General features: G+C 38.2%; 1 non-coding gene and 1 pseudogene across 1 annotated transcript; both read left to right on the top strand.

Annotated features, from left to right (window-relative positions):
• Nucleotides 1-241: 241 nt before the first annotated feature.
• On the top strand, nt 242-315 carry TRNAT-GGU (transfer RNA threonine (anticodon GGU)). Its single transcript has one exon. It is a non-coding gene; the product is annotated as a tRNA-Thr (tRNA).
• A 179-nt stretch (nt 316-494) lies between these two features.
• On the top strand, nt 495-14,728 carry LOC102528549 (large ribosomal subunit protein uL1 pseudogene; annotated as a pseudogene).
• The last annotated feature ends 1,986 nt before the right edge of the window (nt 14,729-16,714 follow it).

Genomic DNA, 16,714 nt, shown 5'->3' with positions numbered 1-16,714 from the left:
AAAAGAAATCTACACCTAAATATATCATAATGAAACTGCAGAAAAGCGAAGATGAAGGAAAAATATCAGTCGGGAGTGGGAAGAGATTATTACCTTAAAAGGAGCAATAGTTAGACTGACTACTGACTTTGCAGAAAGAACAGCAGGGACTAGATGATCTTCAAAGAGCTGGAAGAAAATAATCGACAACTTAGGATTCCATACCTAGTGAAAAATATCCTTCAGAAATGAGGATGACAGGGGAGGGTATAGCTCAAATGGTAGAGTGCATTCTTGGTATGCATGAGGTCCTGGGTTCAATCCCCAGTACCTCCTCTATAAGTAAATAAACCTAATTACCTCCCCCACTGCACACATACACACAAAAATGAGGATGACATAAAGATACTTTAAAGACTATTCATGGATTCTGTATTTGCCAGTTCACTTACTTGCTAAAGTTTATTTGTAATTCAAAAATCAATACTGGGGGTCATTCAAGGTTCTTTGTGAACATGCAGACATTGGCAGACACACATTCCAAACTGGAATCAAACAAGATGCTCCACCTTCTTGTTTCAGCTCTCATACAGAGACGACCAGAGGATGGAGAAGGTTGGGAACAGCACAGCTTAGTTCAAGAAGCTCCAGCTCCGGGGCCAGTTAGATGGGGTTTGAATCCCACTTCTGGCATTTACTGGGACAGCCTCAGGCAAGTCATTTAACACTACTGTTTTGTAAAAGAAAAGAAAACGGAATCTACCAGAATGAGCTGCTTTTAGGATTTAAGATTATAATCCATGTAGCTGTGTTTATGTGTGTGTGTGTGTGTCCATTGGGGATTTATTTTTTTACAATATGGGTTATATTTTCCTCCTGTTTTGCATGCCTAGTAATAATCAGTTGAATGGTAGAAATTGTGAATTTTACGTTGCTGAGTTCTGGTTATTTTTGTATTTTCATAAACCTTATTGAACTTTGTTCTGTGATTCAGTTAAATTACTTGGAAATGGTTTGATCCTTTTTGTTCTTGCTTTCATAATTTGTTAGCTCTGAAGCATTGTTCAATCTAGGGCTAATTAGACTGAGGCAGATCTTTCCAAGCATTCTCCCAATGTCATGAATTCTGAGATTTTCTAGTCTGGCTGGTAGGACCAGGTGCCATTCCCAGCCCCGTATGAGTGCCAAGTACCGTCCTCTAATCCATTCTAATGGTTTTATCTTGGCCTCAGGAAGTCTCTTCACATGCATGCATTGATCAGTACTCTGCTGAATGTTTGAGGGAGCTCCTTTGCAAATGTCTAGGGTTTCCAATCTGACATGTAAAAAGAGCTCAGAAGTCATCACTCCTGTTTCACAATAAGAAAAAGCTGAACAAACTGAAACTCAACAATTCTTAGATCCATCAGAAAGCTCAAGTCTCAGGGTAAACTGTTGCCCTGCAAACTGGAGAGGCAGGCAGATAGAGAAAATCACCGCTTGATGGGAGCAGAAGCTCAGGAGGAGAAGCCTGCAGCTGAAGCCAGCGCCAGCAGGGACACCTTAAACGGTAATTAGCAATTTGCCAGACTCCGTAAGGACAAGTTTTGAGAGTTACAAACTCCAGGGGAGGGTCTACATTTCTGAGTTTTACCTCCAGTATCCCCACTAAGTTCTCACAGTGAGAACTGGAGACAAATCCCCTCCTGTGCTTCTGGCAGGAGCAGGGGATAAGTAACCATTTGGAAATACTTCCTTCTCTCTCTCTTCTCCCTAACAAGGCCTGTGCTCAAGGGAAACCATTTTGCCAGAGCCGAATTCACTAGGGTTTTGTGAAAGCCTAACAGACTTAGGGGAAGGAACATACCCAACTCAGGCTCAGTGAAAAATGGAGACCTGATCACAGGACCGTAGACGGCTTCCCCTCCTCAAACCTTACCACCACCTCCACTGGGTTCCTGTAAAATAACGCAGGGTTACAGCCAGAAGGAATGCAGCCCAACCTTATCCGAAAAGTCTCAAGGGACCCCCAAGACAACAAGAGAGACAAAAGAAGGGCACCAGAGGGAGTTTTACCCTTTGACACCACAGCTACAGGAAACAGTAAACACAGCCTAACTCCTAGCCAGTTCAAGATAAAACTGCAAAGTAAAGGCCAATCTACCTCAGTTTCTTTTATCTGACATCTGGGGTTCTCTCTCAGCTCACGGCTCTCCTTGTTCCTGTGACCTCTAGCCATCCTTGGTGCTCAGCTGACCTCTGCCTGCTTTCCCTTTCCTGCACTACAGCCTGGAAACTCTCTCGGGGCAGTACGCTGGGACAGTCCCAGGCCTCTCTTCGTTTGTTTCTCACGTCTCAGCAATCATTGTCCTCTGTGCCTTGAAAACCATTACATCACATATTTGGCCTGGGTTTTGGTTAGTTGTTTTTGTTTTAGCAGGAGGATTAAGCTGGTTCTTGTTGCTCCATCGTGGACATAAGTGGAAGACTTTAAATTTTGATACCTAGAAGATTCTTTAAACATGTACTAGAGATGCCCCAATTTAAATGGTACTAAACATAATCGGGTCATCATCTGCAGAGCCCTTTCTTCCCAGCCAAGTAACATGTGGGTGACATTCTGCTCCTGCACAAACAGCTCCAGACCACTATACTATCTGAGCTAACTGATCTACTTTGCAGTTTTATGTCCTCTCCAACTGGCTGTGCACTCCATTTCAAATTTTTTGTGGAGGTAGGGAGGCTTACAAGTACCTGCCACTTCACTAGGCCAAGATCTGGTCACCTCAAAAAGTTCACATTTTTAACACAGTCACACACACACGCACACACACACACACACACACACACACACACACACGGGGATCCATAAAACCAATTTGATGTGCCTTTATAAGAACCATGTTTAAAGCATTATGGGAAATGTGAGGAGCAATCGATTGATTCAAGGTAGTGGACAAGGAGAAGGGGTTGATAAATAAGGATTTGGAGAAGGTACTCAAACAATGACACTTGAGGCAAACTTCTAAGAGCCAACAGAAGTTAGCTAGGTAGGGTAGAAAAAATTCTCTGCAGAAGGAGCTGCCTTTTGGCATGAGCAAACACAAGGCAGGCACTCTTCACTGCAGCCCACCAAATCAAAGCAGCCCTGTTCCTTCTTTACGACTTCTGACTCCCTGAAGGCTTACAAACCAACTAACAAGCTTGCTAAATCTCCCTTTAAGCTCTTATTAAAGAGCTCAGAAGGCAAGACTTAGGGTCTTTCCTGTGAGAAAATTAAATGTAAGCATTTAATATATAACCTAATAAAACCTGTTTTGGAATGAACTGATTACTTGGATTTGGAGTATATTTTCAAATCAAGAAAAGCATGATTGAAAAAAAAAAAGAAAAGCATGATTGTATGACAGAACTCATATTCACAAAAGACACTATCTGAGTTATCTTAAAAAAAAATACTTTTAGACCAGAATTTAAATATACTCTACCTATGTAAAGAATATATAGTCCATTATAAGTTTTAGAATTTAAACACCACTATAAATGAGATGGAATACAAATTGCTACCTAACTAATATATATTCGAGGAATGAATTACATTCTAAAGAAGTCCGGATGTAGGGTACAAAATCTCTAGAAAAGTCCCCTCTAGTTAACACTGACCAGTTCTGGGCCCTCTTGTCTGAGTTCTTTCTCTGCTTGTCCACTTGATTACTATGTGAACTTGGGTGATTTACTTCAGCTTTCCAGATTTCTGTTTTCCTATTCATAAAATGAATATAATGTAAGAAGTACCTCATAATGTTGTTATGAGGATTAAACAGACTGATGCATGAAAAGCATTTGCTGAGCACACTATAAGGGCTCAACAAATGTTAGCTTTTTTTTTAATCACAACCTACATGTTGCTACTGTCTTTCCACTAACTTATCAAGTTAGTTTAATTCTTCAGCAAAGAGAATTTTACTTGCCTCAAAGGCAAGTAAAAACTTTTCTCTCTCCTTTCTTTTATTGTCTTAGAGCATTCGTTCCCAAACCTGGCAAGACATAATGCTATTCAGATAGATTCCCATGTCCTATCCCTGGAGATTCTGACTCAGTAAGTCTGGGGCATAGCTAACGACACTGTAGTTTTAAAAACTCCGCAGGTGATTCTGATGCACAGTCAAGCTTGGGAATCACTGTGTTAGAGAAAAACCTTCAAATCAATTGTGACCTCTCAGGTCTATTCAGTTTCTCCGAACATGAGCTGAAGAGACATTCTATGAAAACACTGAATGTAACAACTTGATAGTTGGCATCTGATAGATACACTTTGTGGGTCTCAGTTTCCTCATAACCAAAAGAAAAGGCTTGGGCTAGATGACATTTTATGGTTCAATGTGCACTTAGAACGTGTTCTAAAGAAACCAGGCTCAAGTAATGGCTGTGCCAAACAAGACAGAGGGAGGAAGTAAATCAATGCAACAGAATAATCCAGAATAACCCCAGGATATATCCACACAAGTATGATCAACTGATTTTGGACAAAAGTGTAAAAGCAATTCAATATAGAAAGGATTTTCCACAAATGGTGCTGAAACGATTGGACAACCACATCTTAAAGATATAAAGCTCTTGTGGAATAAGTGTATTACAAATATCTTCTACCCCTAGGTGGTTTGCCTTTTTACTCTTATAATGGTTTCCTTTGATCAAAGGAATGTCTTAATTTTCCTTTAAAAAAAAAAAAAGACGGAGGAAGACCAGCAATGAAGGAGGAGGAGGGGAATGGAGAGAAGACAGGAGATGGGGAGTGTGGGGGGTGCGGTGGGAAAGTGAAGGAGTGAGAATGAAAATCCACAAGAGAGGAGGAGTAGGAGATGACCACACTGGCTACCTTTTAAAAGGATGAACAGATTTGTCCAGGGAAGAAGATAAAAAAGTAGAAGAGGAAAAATTACAAGCAGACTGTGGATGTATGAGACTGAAGGCACTGTACAGGGTGCAGAGGAAATTTAGGTTCAAAGGACGGGGAAACAAAATGAGTAATGAGAGAATGTAAAGGCTGGTTATGTGAAGAGGTCGAACAGTCAAAAAGACATAAAGCGAAAGAGAAAAAAACATGATAGGAATCAGAAAGCTGGAAGAGCCTGACAGTGAAATAAAAAGGAAAGAGGAAGGAAGGAAGGAAGAAAGGAAGAAAAAAACAGAATCAAGTCAAACATATAAGTTTAATACAGTGTGACAGGGAGGTATATAGCTCAGTGGCAGAGCGCGTGCTCAGAAGCATGAGGTCCAGGGTTCAATCCATGGTACCTCCATTAAAAAATAAATAAAATTTAAAAAATAATAAACCTAATTACCTCCCCCCAAAAAGATTAATAGTGTCACAGTTATATAAAACTGTGCCATAAGTAGATTTAAAAGCCTGCAAGTAAATGGAATAGGAAAATGTATGCGAAAAGATGAACAAACTGGGTCATGAAAAGGAAGACAGTTTAAAAGTTTTGTGAATTTCTTCTGGTTATTTTTTAAATAATTACTAGATCAAAGAAATAAAGGTTTGATGACTATGCATTGTATAACAAAAATGGAAAATACTGACATTTTTGAAAATTATAAAAAATTATATAAGTTAGATTGAAAGTCATATATACAAAGGAAAAAGTAAATATTATTACCAAGGATTCTTTCATAGTAAGTATAGAAGAAAAACTTGCAATTTTTTTTTACAATCTAATTTTAAAATATTATAATCTAAAAACTTTAATAAGAAGATAAGAACAAGAAAGTCTCAATGACCAATCTGAATGAATGCATTTGGCAAAAATGTCTTAAATAGGACACAAAAAGTTCAAATAAATAAAAAAAACAATAAATTGTGCATAGTCAAAGTTTAAAATTTCGGCTTTTCAAAAGACTGTTACGAAAATGAAAAAATCAAGCCACAGACTGGAGAATATTTGTCACACGTAACCAACAAAAGACTTGCATCTACAGCATATAAAGAATTCCTAGGGGGTGGGAAGGGAAAAATTTGGGAGTTTGAGATTTACAAATGTTAGCCCCTATATATAAAAATAGATTTTAAAAAACTTCTGTATAGCACAGGAAACTATGTTCACTATCTTGTAATAACCTTTAATAAAAAAGAATATGAAAACGAATATATGTATGTATATGCATGACTGGGACATTGTGCTGTACACCAGAAACTGACACATTATAACTGACTGTACTTCAGAAAAAAAGTTCAAAAAATTTAAAAAAAAAAGAATTCTTACCAATGAATAATAAGCAAACAATGTAATTTTTTAAAGTTTGCAAAAGATATAAATGGACTTCACCAAAGAAGATATATGGATGGCCAATAAGTACATGAAAAGATATTCAACACCATTAGTTATTAGGAAAATGCAAATTAAAAACTCAAAGTGACAGCAATACACAGCTAACTAGAATGGTTACAATTTAAAAGTTGGCAAAATTAAAAAGTGTTGGCAAGGATATGGAGCAACTGGAACTCTCATATACTGCTGGTGGGAATATAAGATTGTATAAGCACTTTGGAAAATAGTTTGGCAGCTTCCTTAAATGTTTAACATACACCTACCATATGACCTTGCCATTCTGCTCCTAGATATTTATTTAAGGAAATGAAAGCCAACATCCACACAAAAGACTTGTACACAGATACTCATAGTAGCTTCATTATAATAGCCCCAAACTGGAAACAATCCAAATGCCCATTGTACTAGGGTTCTCCAGGGAAACATAACTAATAGGATATATATATGAATATATAAGGTGAGGTTTATTATGGGAATTGACTCTCACAATTATGGAGGCTAAGAAATCCCACTGCCTGCCATCTGCAAGCTGGAGAACAAGAAACCTGGTGGTGTGATTCAGTCCAAGCCCCAAATTCCCGAGAACCAGGGGAGTTAGGGTGAAAGTCTCAATCGAGTTTGAGGAACGAGGAAAGACTCCAAGGGAAAGAGAAGATGAATGTCCCAACACAAACAGCAAATTCACCCTTCCTCTACATCCTCTGAATAGAGAGTTCTATTCAGGCCCTCAAGAGACTGGGTAATACCTACCTGCACTGGTGAGGGCAATCTTTTTACTCAGTCTACCAATTCAAATGCTAATCTCTTCTGGAAACACTCTCACAGACACCAAAAAAAATGTTGTTTTATTAGCTATCTGGGCATGCTTGGCCCAGTCAGGCTGACAAATAAAATTAACCATCACACCCATCATCAGGTACATGGATAAACAAATTATGTTATATCCATGCAATGGAATACCTCTCAGCAATAAAAAGGAACAAACTACTGATACAACTTAATGAATAAATATCAAAATAATTATGTTAAATAAAAGAAGCTAGAGCAAAGAAGTAAATTTTGTATTATTTCATTTCTATGAAATTCTAGATGTGCAAACAAATATAGAGTAGAGAAAGCATCTCAGTATTTTCCAGGGTGGGAAGAAAGGGTTGGATTACAAGGAAGCAACTGGAACGCTTGGGGATAATGAAAATGTTCATTGTTTTGACACAGCTGTGGTTTGATGGATGGTCACATGTCAAAGCTGATCAAATTATACACTTTAAATATGTACATTTATTGTGCATCAGTGATATCTCAGTTAAGCTGTTGGCTGAACTAGTGACTTTCTGGCACTAGGAACTCTATAGACACTCAGGTATATATTTTAGGGACAACTGACAAGTAATACAAGAATATGTTTCATATCCAAATCATATTTCTTTTTTTTTTAGAGGTACTGGGGATTGAACCCAAGACTTCATGCATGCCAAGCATACACTCTACCACTGAGCTACATCCTCCTCCTCAAATCAGATTTCTCAAAGACAGAATTGGTGGGTTTCATAGGTTTATTCCCCCAGAGTATTGCCTGAGCCCAGGAATTGAATGTAAGTAGTTTATTTGGGAGGAAATCTCAGGAATCAGAAGTGAAGGTATGAGGAACGTGAAATAACAAAAGGATTTAATGAACTGGTCACCACACAACGAGCAAGTGGGGCTTAATCCCATGGGGACTCCAAGGAACCATGTAGACAGTGCCCTGGGACCGTCCCCGGGAAGAAAAGGTGCTTGGCCACCAAATGCCACTGCTTGCCCCCCTCCAGAGACATTAATTCCCCTCACTTCTGGGTTGTGCCTCCAAATGGCAAGTGGTACTCTCAAGGCAGGAAAAGAGATACTCTCATATCCCTTGCTTGATGTGGGATGATAGCAGGTGCACGAGAATTTCCACCCAGATACCACAACTGAAATCAGCTCTTAGGGAATGGAGTGAGAGCACACCATGGTTAAGAACACAGGCCCAGAATCATTCAACCCCCCAGCTCCACCACTTTCTACCTGTCTAAGCCTGAGCAAATTTAGCTGTACTAAGCTTTAGTTTCCTCGTCTATAAAAAGGAGATTAATATTAGTATCTATCATCACAGAGGAATCACAAAGATAAATTTAGATAATGCATGTCAAGTACTTAGCATAGTATTTGTCACATAGTAATAATCAGCCCAGTTATGTACTTTATTCACCACAGAAGATTCCATATAACTTCAACCACCCTCAAAAGGCAAAGATTGTGCATCACTAAGGATATTCTTAAAGAATGAACCACGGGCTCTGAAGGCAACTGCAAATCAAAGCATACAAGAATTAAACTTCTAAAACAGAGAAGAAAAAAAAACCTGATCAAGGTGGTTAGTCTGAGAGGAAAATGGGTATCTGGATAAATAAAACAGGCTGAGTTTATTTAAAACTAATCGTAATTCTTAAGTACTGTAAGGGAGCACATCTCAAAAGCTTTTCCAAAAACGTATCCTATCAGTTCAGTTTCTTGAGACTGAAATAAAAGAAAATGTGATTATAGGTAATATGTTCCCAGCATATTTAAGAACAAAGCCATACTTAGTTTTCTAAAAAATAGGAAGTTCACTTTAACTGATTGTACTAAAATACTCCATTTTAATGCCAACATTGAAATATAAGAGAACTTATACAATACAGCCATGCAAGTAAAGAAATTGTTCCAGTATGTTTATCTAGAAGTGAAGTAAGAAACTCAGTTACTCTCTTGTTCTAAATCGTGAACATGTTAAAACTCTTCCTGTTAACTGACTTCTGACTATATTCTGTATTCCCAGGATTTCTAGTATCTACCATAAGATACTAAATAACCAAACTTCACCAGATCTTCAAACATCTCAGGGTAGGGGAGAAATTTCCGGATACTCTTCACAAATTTAATGCATCACTCTAATGAAGACACTGCCCCCTCTCTCCATAAAGCATCTTACTCAAAGGAGAGAGCAACAAGTCTCCAAAGTAATAATGTCCAGGAATGTTGGAAGGCTCGATACACGTGTCTGTGACAGTTATCTTCTTCAAGAGAAATAACTTCCCATGTAGCACTACAAGGGTAACATCATTTTTCTGTAGGTCTTGAAATTTTTCCTGCCTTTATTAAATAATGAATGATGTTTAAATAGTGGTTGTCTACAGGAATGGGGCATAATAGACTCAGCCTACACTATTCCTTTTATAGAAAATTTCAACTGAAAGAAGAAGGATAATTAGCTTCCGGTTCTCCTTCAAACAGCCAGTCATGTTATTTAGTCTTGAAGAAAAATGAAATGCCTCGTACTTTAGAATCTATAAACCCCTCAATTAACAAAGTCTCTATGAGAAATCTAATTAGAAGTCAGAAAGCAAAAGTAATACATTTGTTCCAAAGTGACATTTCCTCAGAAACATGGAAATGTAGAGAATTAAACCCAATGCTCTAAGAACTACGTGCACAGAAATGAAGAGACGGCACAGACTTCAGAATTCTGTTTTACTTGGGCAAGTTTTCTTGGTAGAAGTTGGTGAACTGACAGATGAAATGTGCTCGGTAATGCGTAGTGTGGTATATAGAATAGCCGAGAAGAGCAATCCTTTGGTAAGCAGTTTTCCCCTGGTGAAAGACGATTGTACAATCAGAAGCAGAAACTCAGCAGCTGTGGTTATTCATACTAGAAAGAGGAAAAACAGATTTAGACAGAATATGACTTTTAAATATAGGTCCTTTCTTTTGTAGAGCTTTTCAGTGTTCAATTTCATATTATCTTGTATATTATGTTCAGTGTTTGACTTTTGGACCAAATTCCTTAAGAATTAAAAAAATACAATATATTGCACTGTATATCTATACAAACTGGACATTTAAGCCAAAGTGATGTTATGTTCCTCCATCCTTTCAGTAAACTGAGCACTCAAAACCAGAAATGCTAGGAGCGGGGCACCTATGCCCCTGTTCTCCATTCTCGGTAAACCTGGTACATATCATCTTCAATCATGGTACTCAGCCCAAACTCGTCTTCAGAATGTTCACAACACAAATGGCATGGCTAACCACTACACAACCTGGAGTTAGTCTGGAAAATAAATCTTAACTTGCCACTTCTGCTTAATCACTAATAATTAGTAACCCTGTTCACAAAAACTTCAAAGGCCAAAACCTACAAATCCAATATTCTGAGTCTCATAAAAGAATATGTCATCTCAATAATTAAACAAACGCTTCCACATGTCAAGTACTTAAAATATGCCTGACCCATATTAGACAACACATAAATGTTTCTGTTTGATTATTGAGCACATGCCATGACAAGACACTATTCTAGGCAGGGGAAACAGCAGTAAACCAAAACATTTCCTGCCTTTATGAAGCTTCCTTTCTGGTGATGGAAGATTGACAATAAACAGAATTCATAAGTGTTGGGCCATATCTAGCAGTCCTGCAAGTCTTCTAGTTTCCCAGCTGTGAGACCGAAGAAAGAGCCTGGCAGCGGCGACAGACAACAACAGTTTACTGGACCGGGAATCTTACAGGTCTGATGCAAAAGTCCTGGAGCGACGCCCACCATGTACAGCAGCAGAGAGCAGCTAGGATGCAGCAACAGTCTTTGCTACTCCGGGAGAAGGAGGCTACCATTTATAAGGTGAATTGATGTCAGGTTGGCTCATCAGTTACCAAGGAAACCAGCGGCTGGGGCAGGGGGCAAGCAGGTAGTTAATGATTAAGCCCTATGATTGAGAGGATTGGATCGTCATGTGAGTAGGGTGTAGGTGAAATGCGGAGACTGGTCAAGCAGGGGATGTACAGAGAGCAAGGGAATGGCCATATTGAGTGGCCTGACCATTCACTAAGTAAAGTATATACTTATTAGGTGATATATGCTTCAGAGAGAAACAAAGTAGGAGAGAAAAGTAGCAAGTGCCATATAACCCAGCCACTCCACTCTTAGGAATTTAGCCAAGAAAACTGACACATAGGTTCTTGCAGACTTCAACGTGAATATTTACAGCAAATTTATTTATAATAGCCAAAAATTGGAAGCGAGTCAAATGCCCATCAATATGTGAATGAATTTTAAGAATTGTGGTATATCCATACAAAAAAATACTCGAACAACAAAAAGGAATAAACTATTAATACACACAACAACATGAACGAATCTCAGTTTATGCTGTGTCAAAGAGGCCAGACCAAAACAAACAAAAGAAGTTCATGCCGTATAGTCATTTATATAGAATTCTAGAAAACGCAAAGTAATCTATCATGGTGCAAAAGCAGATTAGTGGTTGCCCGTAGATTGGTAGAGGGAAAGGACAGTTATGGAGGGGCAGGAGTCAGGATTGCTAAGGGACACAAGGTACCATGGTGATGGCCATGTTCATTATCTTGATTATGGTAATGTATCATGGTACATACATATGTCAAATTTATAAGATTTATACTTAAAATATGTGCAGCTTATTGTATATCAATTATGCTTCAATAAAGCTTTAAAAAAAATACATCATTTTCCAGTGTAAAATGGAGATGTGTGAATACTTGTAACTTTTTCCAACTTGTTCTGACATCTGATAAAACAAATCTATTGGATTCCAGGTCAGATAGAGAATTGGTACCAGATTTGCCCTTCTGCTATAAACAACTAAAAAACTGTGCAAAGTATATGAAACAAATGTTCTTACACTGCATATTCGATTGCTAAGGCTGACATAACAAAATACCACAGACTGAATGGCTAAGACAATAGAAATTTTTCTCCTAGTTGTGGAGGCCAGACATCCAAGATCAGGGTGTCAGTAGGTTTGATTTCTTCTGAGGCCTCTCTCATTAGCTTACAGGTGGAAACTTTTTGCTGTGTCTTCACACGGACTTTTCACATGGCTTTTGTACTGCTTCCCCTTCTTCTAAGGATACCAGTCATGTTGGATTAGAGCCTCATTCATATGACCTCGTTTAAACTTAATTACCTCTTTAAAGGCCCTATGTCCAAATACAGTCACATTCTGATATGTATTAGGAATTAAGACTTTAATATATGAATTTGAGGGGGATACAATTTAGTCCATAACATGTTGGAAAACAGGCTATGCAGGACCATGACCCCTGAAAAAAAGGGTAGTAAAGAAGTGATCCCTACAGTTGTCATAGGTAGCTGCCTGGAGGCATTACCCAATCCACACGATAGGAAGGAGAACCCAACCAGAGCATAACAGTCTTGCTGCATTGAAGAGACAGAGATTGGTTTGATGAGGCTAAAGCAGCTGGAATTTGTAGAACAGAGTACTAGAAAGGAGGAAGCTATGCAGAGAAAGAGATTTGCATAAAGGTCCATTTGAATCCTGAGCAGAACACTAAGTTGTGCACGTATAGAATGAGATGCTACACGATCAGACAAAGAACAATTACTGAAATAATGAACAACACAGGAACTATAAGATAAACAGTTGCTGGAGCTTACACAGTCCTGGGAGATACTCATGTCCTGACTATCCAGAACAGAGGAACCTGTTAAACACCTAGGCATCTAGGAGAGACACTAGAATTAGCTCTGGAGAAAACGGCTACTCCAGACATGCTCTAACAAATCTCAGTGCTTGCCAAAACAAAACTAAATTACTCTTAAAAGGAAGATACTCAACAACATGATATAATACTGCCCAATATCCAATCAAAAATTACTAGACACAGGGGGTGGGAAGGGACAGACTGGGATTTCAAAATTTGTAGATCCTGACGGGCATATGCAGAATAGATAAGCAAGATTATACTGTATAGCATAGGGAAATATATACAAGATCTTGTGGTAGCTCACAGTGAAAAAAATGTGACAGTGAATATATGTATGTCCATGTGTAACTGAAAAATTGTGCTCTATGCTAGAATTCGACACAACATTGTAAAATGACTATAACTCAATTAAAAAATGTTAAAAAAATTTATTAGACATGTAGAGAAGTAGGAAATTATGACCTAAACCAGAAGAAAAATCAGTTGATAGTAAAAAACAAACAAAACCCAGAATGATAGAGATGATGGAACTAGCAGACAATAATGTTAAAAATAGCACTGTACCCATGTACATGTACATACAGGAAAATGTGAACATAATGAGGAGAAAATATTAAGATAGAACTAATGGAACTTCTAGAGTTCTAGAAAAATACAGCATTTCCTTCTAGAAGATACAAGATTGTATCTTTTCTAGAAGAAGAAAATACAACATCTGAAATGAAAAATTCACTTTTTAGGGGTACAGGAAATTAGACACTGTAGAGGTAAAAATAAGCAAACTTAAGAACATAGCAAGATATACTGCTTCATCTTTAAGTTCACTGACGCCCCAAGGAAAACAAAACCAATGCAAGAGACTTGGTGAGCTGTTGGATAATGTCAAGCAATCTCACTTACATGTAACGGAGTCCAAGAACAGGAAGGCAGAAAAAACATCTCATTAAGTAGTGGACAGTATTAAAAAATGTAATGAAACTATAAATCTATAAATCTAAGAATTTCAACAAATATGAAGCAAAATAAAGCAAACAATCCCAAGGCATATCATAATCAAGATACTGAAAAAGAGTAAAAGTTCTAAGAGATAAAGAGAAAAGCTTAGAAGCTTCTAGAGAGAAAAGGCACATTATAATGGGAGAACAAAGGAAAAGGAGACAACTAATTTCCCATCAGAAAGAATGCAAGCAACTCTTTTCTGGTTATTGCAGCACAGGGCACCATTAGCAGCATCTCCTGCAATACCCTCTGTGAGGTAGTGTGGGAAGTCCTGCACCAGAACCAGCTCAGCACCCGAAGTTTTTGGAAACTGCAGATTGGCTTGAGTTGCTGATCAGCTCGAGGCTGCAGATCGCCTTGAAGAACTATGACCCTCACAAGGACAAATACTTCTTGGGCACCATCAGGCTAAATCCACTCCCTGCCCCAAGTTTTCCACGTGTGTCCTGGGGGACCAGTAGCACTGTGATGAGGCCACAGCTGTGGATATACCCCATATGGACATCAAAGAGCTGAAGAAACTCAACAAGAATAAGAATCTGGTCAAGAAGTTGGCCAAGAATTATGCCTCTGTGGCTTCAGAGTCTCATCAAGCAGAACCCACAAATCCTGGGCCCTTGCTTGCTGATCCACAATGAGAAGATGGTGGCCAGAGTCCATGAAGTGAGCCCCACAATCAAGTTCCAGATGAAGAAGTTTCTAGGTCTGGCAGTGACTGTTGGCCACATGGAAGTGACAGATGATGGGCTTGTGTACAACATCAACTAGCTCTCAGTTTACTGGGGCCAGGGCTCTAGAATTGGCAGGACATCTGGGCCTGATACATCTAGAGCACCATGGGCAAGCCCAGCACTTACACTAAGGCATGGCTTAATAAACCCCAGTGCCACCATTTTTAAAAAAGATAATAGTAGTAGTGGTAGTAGTGGTAGTAGTAACACGGCAAGCAAGAAAACAGTGACATGACATCTTTAAAGTGCTGACACATCAAAGTCATTATGACCCTTGTGGGAAATGAAAATTAGTAAGTGAAGTGTAAATCTTCCAGGAAAGCATGTGCAGAAATGGTCTAGCTACCAGATGGGGTAAAAGCAAATGAGTTTTGGAGTCTAGTATGAAGAAAACCTGTTTCTTGAAGGCAACAAAATATAAGATCATGTTATTTACAGTCTCTTTTAAAAATTTGTTTTTATTTTTTGTGAGGGAGGCAATTAGGTTTATTTAGTTATTATTTTTAGTGGAGGTATGGGGGATTGAACCCAGGACTTTGTGCATGCTTAGCACCCACTCTACCTCTGTGCTATACCCTCCTCCCCCATTATTTGCAATCTTTAGTGTGAACTATTGAAGGCATATTTATTATTCTCCCACAACAGTAAAGGTACTTCTGTATTAAATACTAAATCTCAAAAACAATGTTTGGATTTTATTTTGCATTAGCAGATCATAACAAATGTTCATGGACTAAATAAACGTTAAGATACCATTAGTATCTTAGATATAGTGGATAGGACACCAAATCTGGAATAAAACAATTCTGAGTCTGAGCGTCAGCTCTGTCATTTCCTTTTGGAGACTTTGGAAATAGCCATGTTCCCTCAGGTTCAGTCTCCTCAGTGAAAAAGGAATTATTTCATTATACAGTTATTTAAAATGTATTCTATGCCAGGCTTCCCACAGAGGATTCAAAGTCCAGTAGGACATGCTCCTTGCCACTCAGAGGTCTAGAGGATGAAACAGAACTGTAAACAAATCCAAGGGTTACCAATAAGGACCCACCAAAGGAATCGTTCGTGTTTGTGTGTGTATATACCTCTGAGCAGGTGGAAATCAGAAAAAAAAAAAAAAAGAACTGCATTTTTAAAAGAAAAAGAAAAAATGAGAGTATATTGAAAGTTGGTATTTGCCAGTCTGACAAATGAAGTTCTTTCTAGGAAGCTGAAGCAATGGGTACATAGGCAAGGAGGGAGAAAGACCCAAGATACCCTTGGGGAAGTACACATAGTTTGCCTCACATGGAAAATTGTTTCAAAGATATGATAAAAGATGTAACTAAATAAGGAGCTAGATTTGTATGACCTGATAAGTAGTTTCAACTTCATTGTACAAGAGAAAGGGATTCGCAACAGTAGAGAAAGGCTGAGATTGGGGGTTTAGGATGGAAACTATGACAGCAGTGGAAATGCAAGGGTGAAGGCAAGGAGGCTGGTAAAGGGCTGAGAGACCAAGTAGAGCATATTGAGACACTGAATTAGGACAGTGCTGGCAGGTACTAAAAGGGCTGGAATGAAAGACATTTAAGAAGTATAATTATAGTATGTAACGACTAGCTAAGAAAAGGGGAGGGAAATCTAAAATACCGTTTCAAATTCTGCCATAAAGTTATGAGAAACAAAATGTTTGCTTTGTTTATAAAAAAAAGTCTCATGTGAAAAATGAGATTAAAGTTCTACCAAAAAATTTTTTTAAACCAGAAGGGGCAAGAGGATACAGGTCTACAATAAAAATTGTAAAATGAAGAGAAGAAAAATAATATCTATGACCTGATTCCATATAAAAGAAAACCACGTTGTTACTTTCGTCTTTTTTCTTTTAAGATATTTTATTATACATTGCATAAATATTTCCAAAAATACTTTCATGTTTTTGTCCAGAATAGAAAAAAATTGGCTTGACTCTCTAATGGGAAAATACCAGTTAGTTATTTCAGTGCAAACCTCAAAAATTTACATCATTTATAAAGTCTGAAATCAGAAAGAGAACAGGATGAACTATTCAGGTGAGCCCCGTCGGTTCATCCGTACTTTATACAGCAGTTCTTGTAAATGCTACCACTTTTTTGTTAAATTCACCATCCAAAGACTTTTGTCTTAATATTTGATGAA

The sequence above is a fragment of the Vicugna pacos genome, chromosome 13 (genome assembly GCF_048564905.1).
Source record: "Vicugna pacos chromosome 13, VicPac4, whole genome shotgun sequence".
Lineage (NCBI taxonomy): Eukaryota > Metazoa > Chordata > Mammalia > Artiodactyla > Camelidae > Vicugna > Vicugna pacos.
This window is presented reverse-complemented; position numbering and strand designations above follow the sequence as displayed.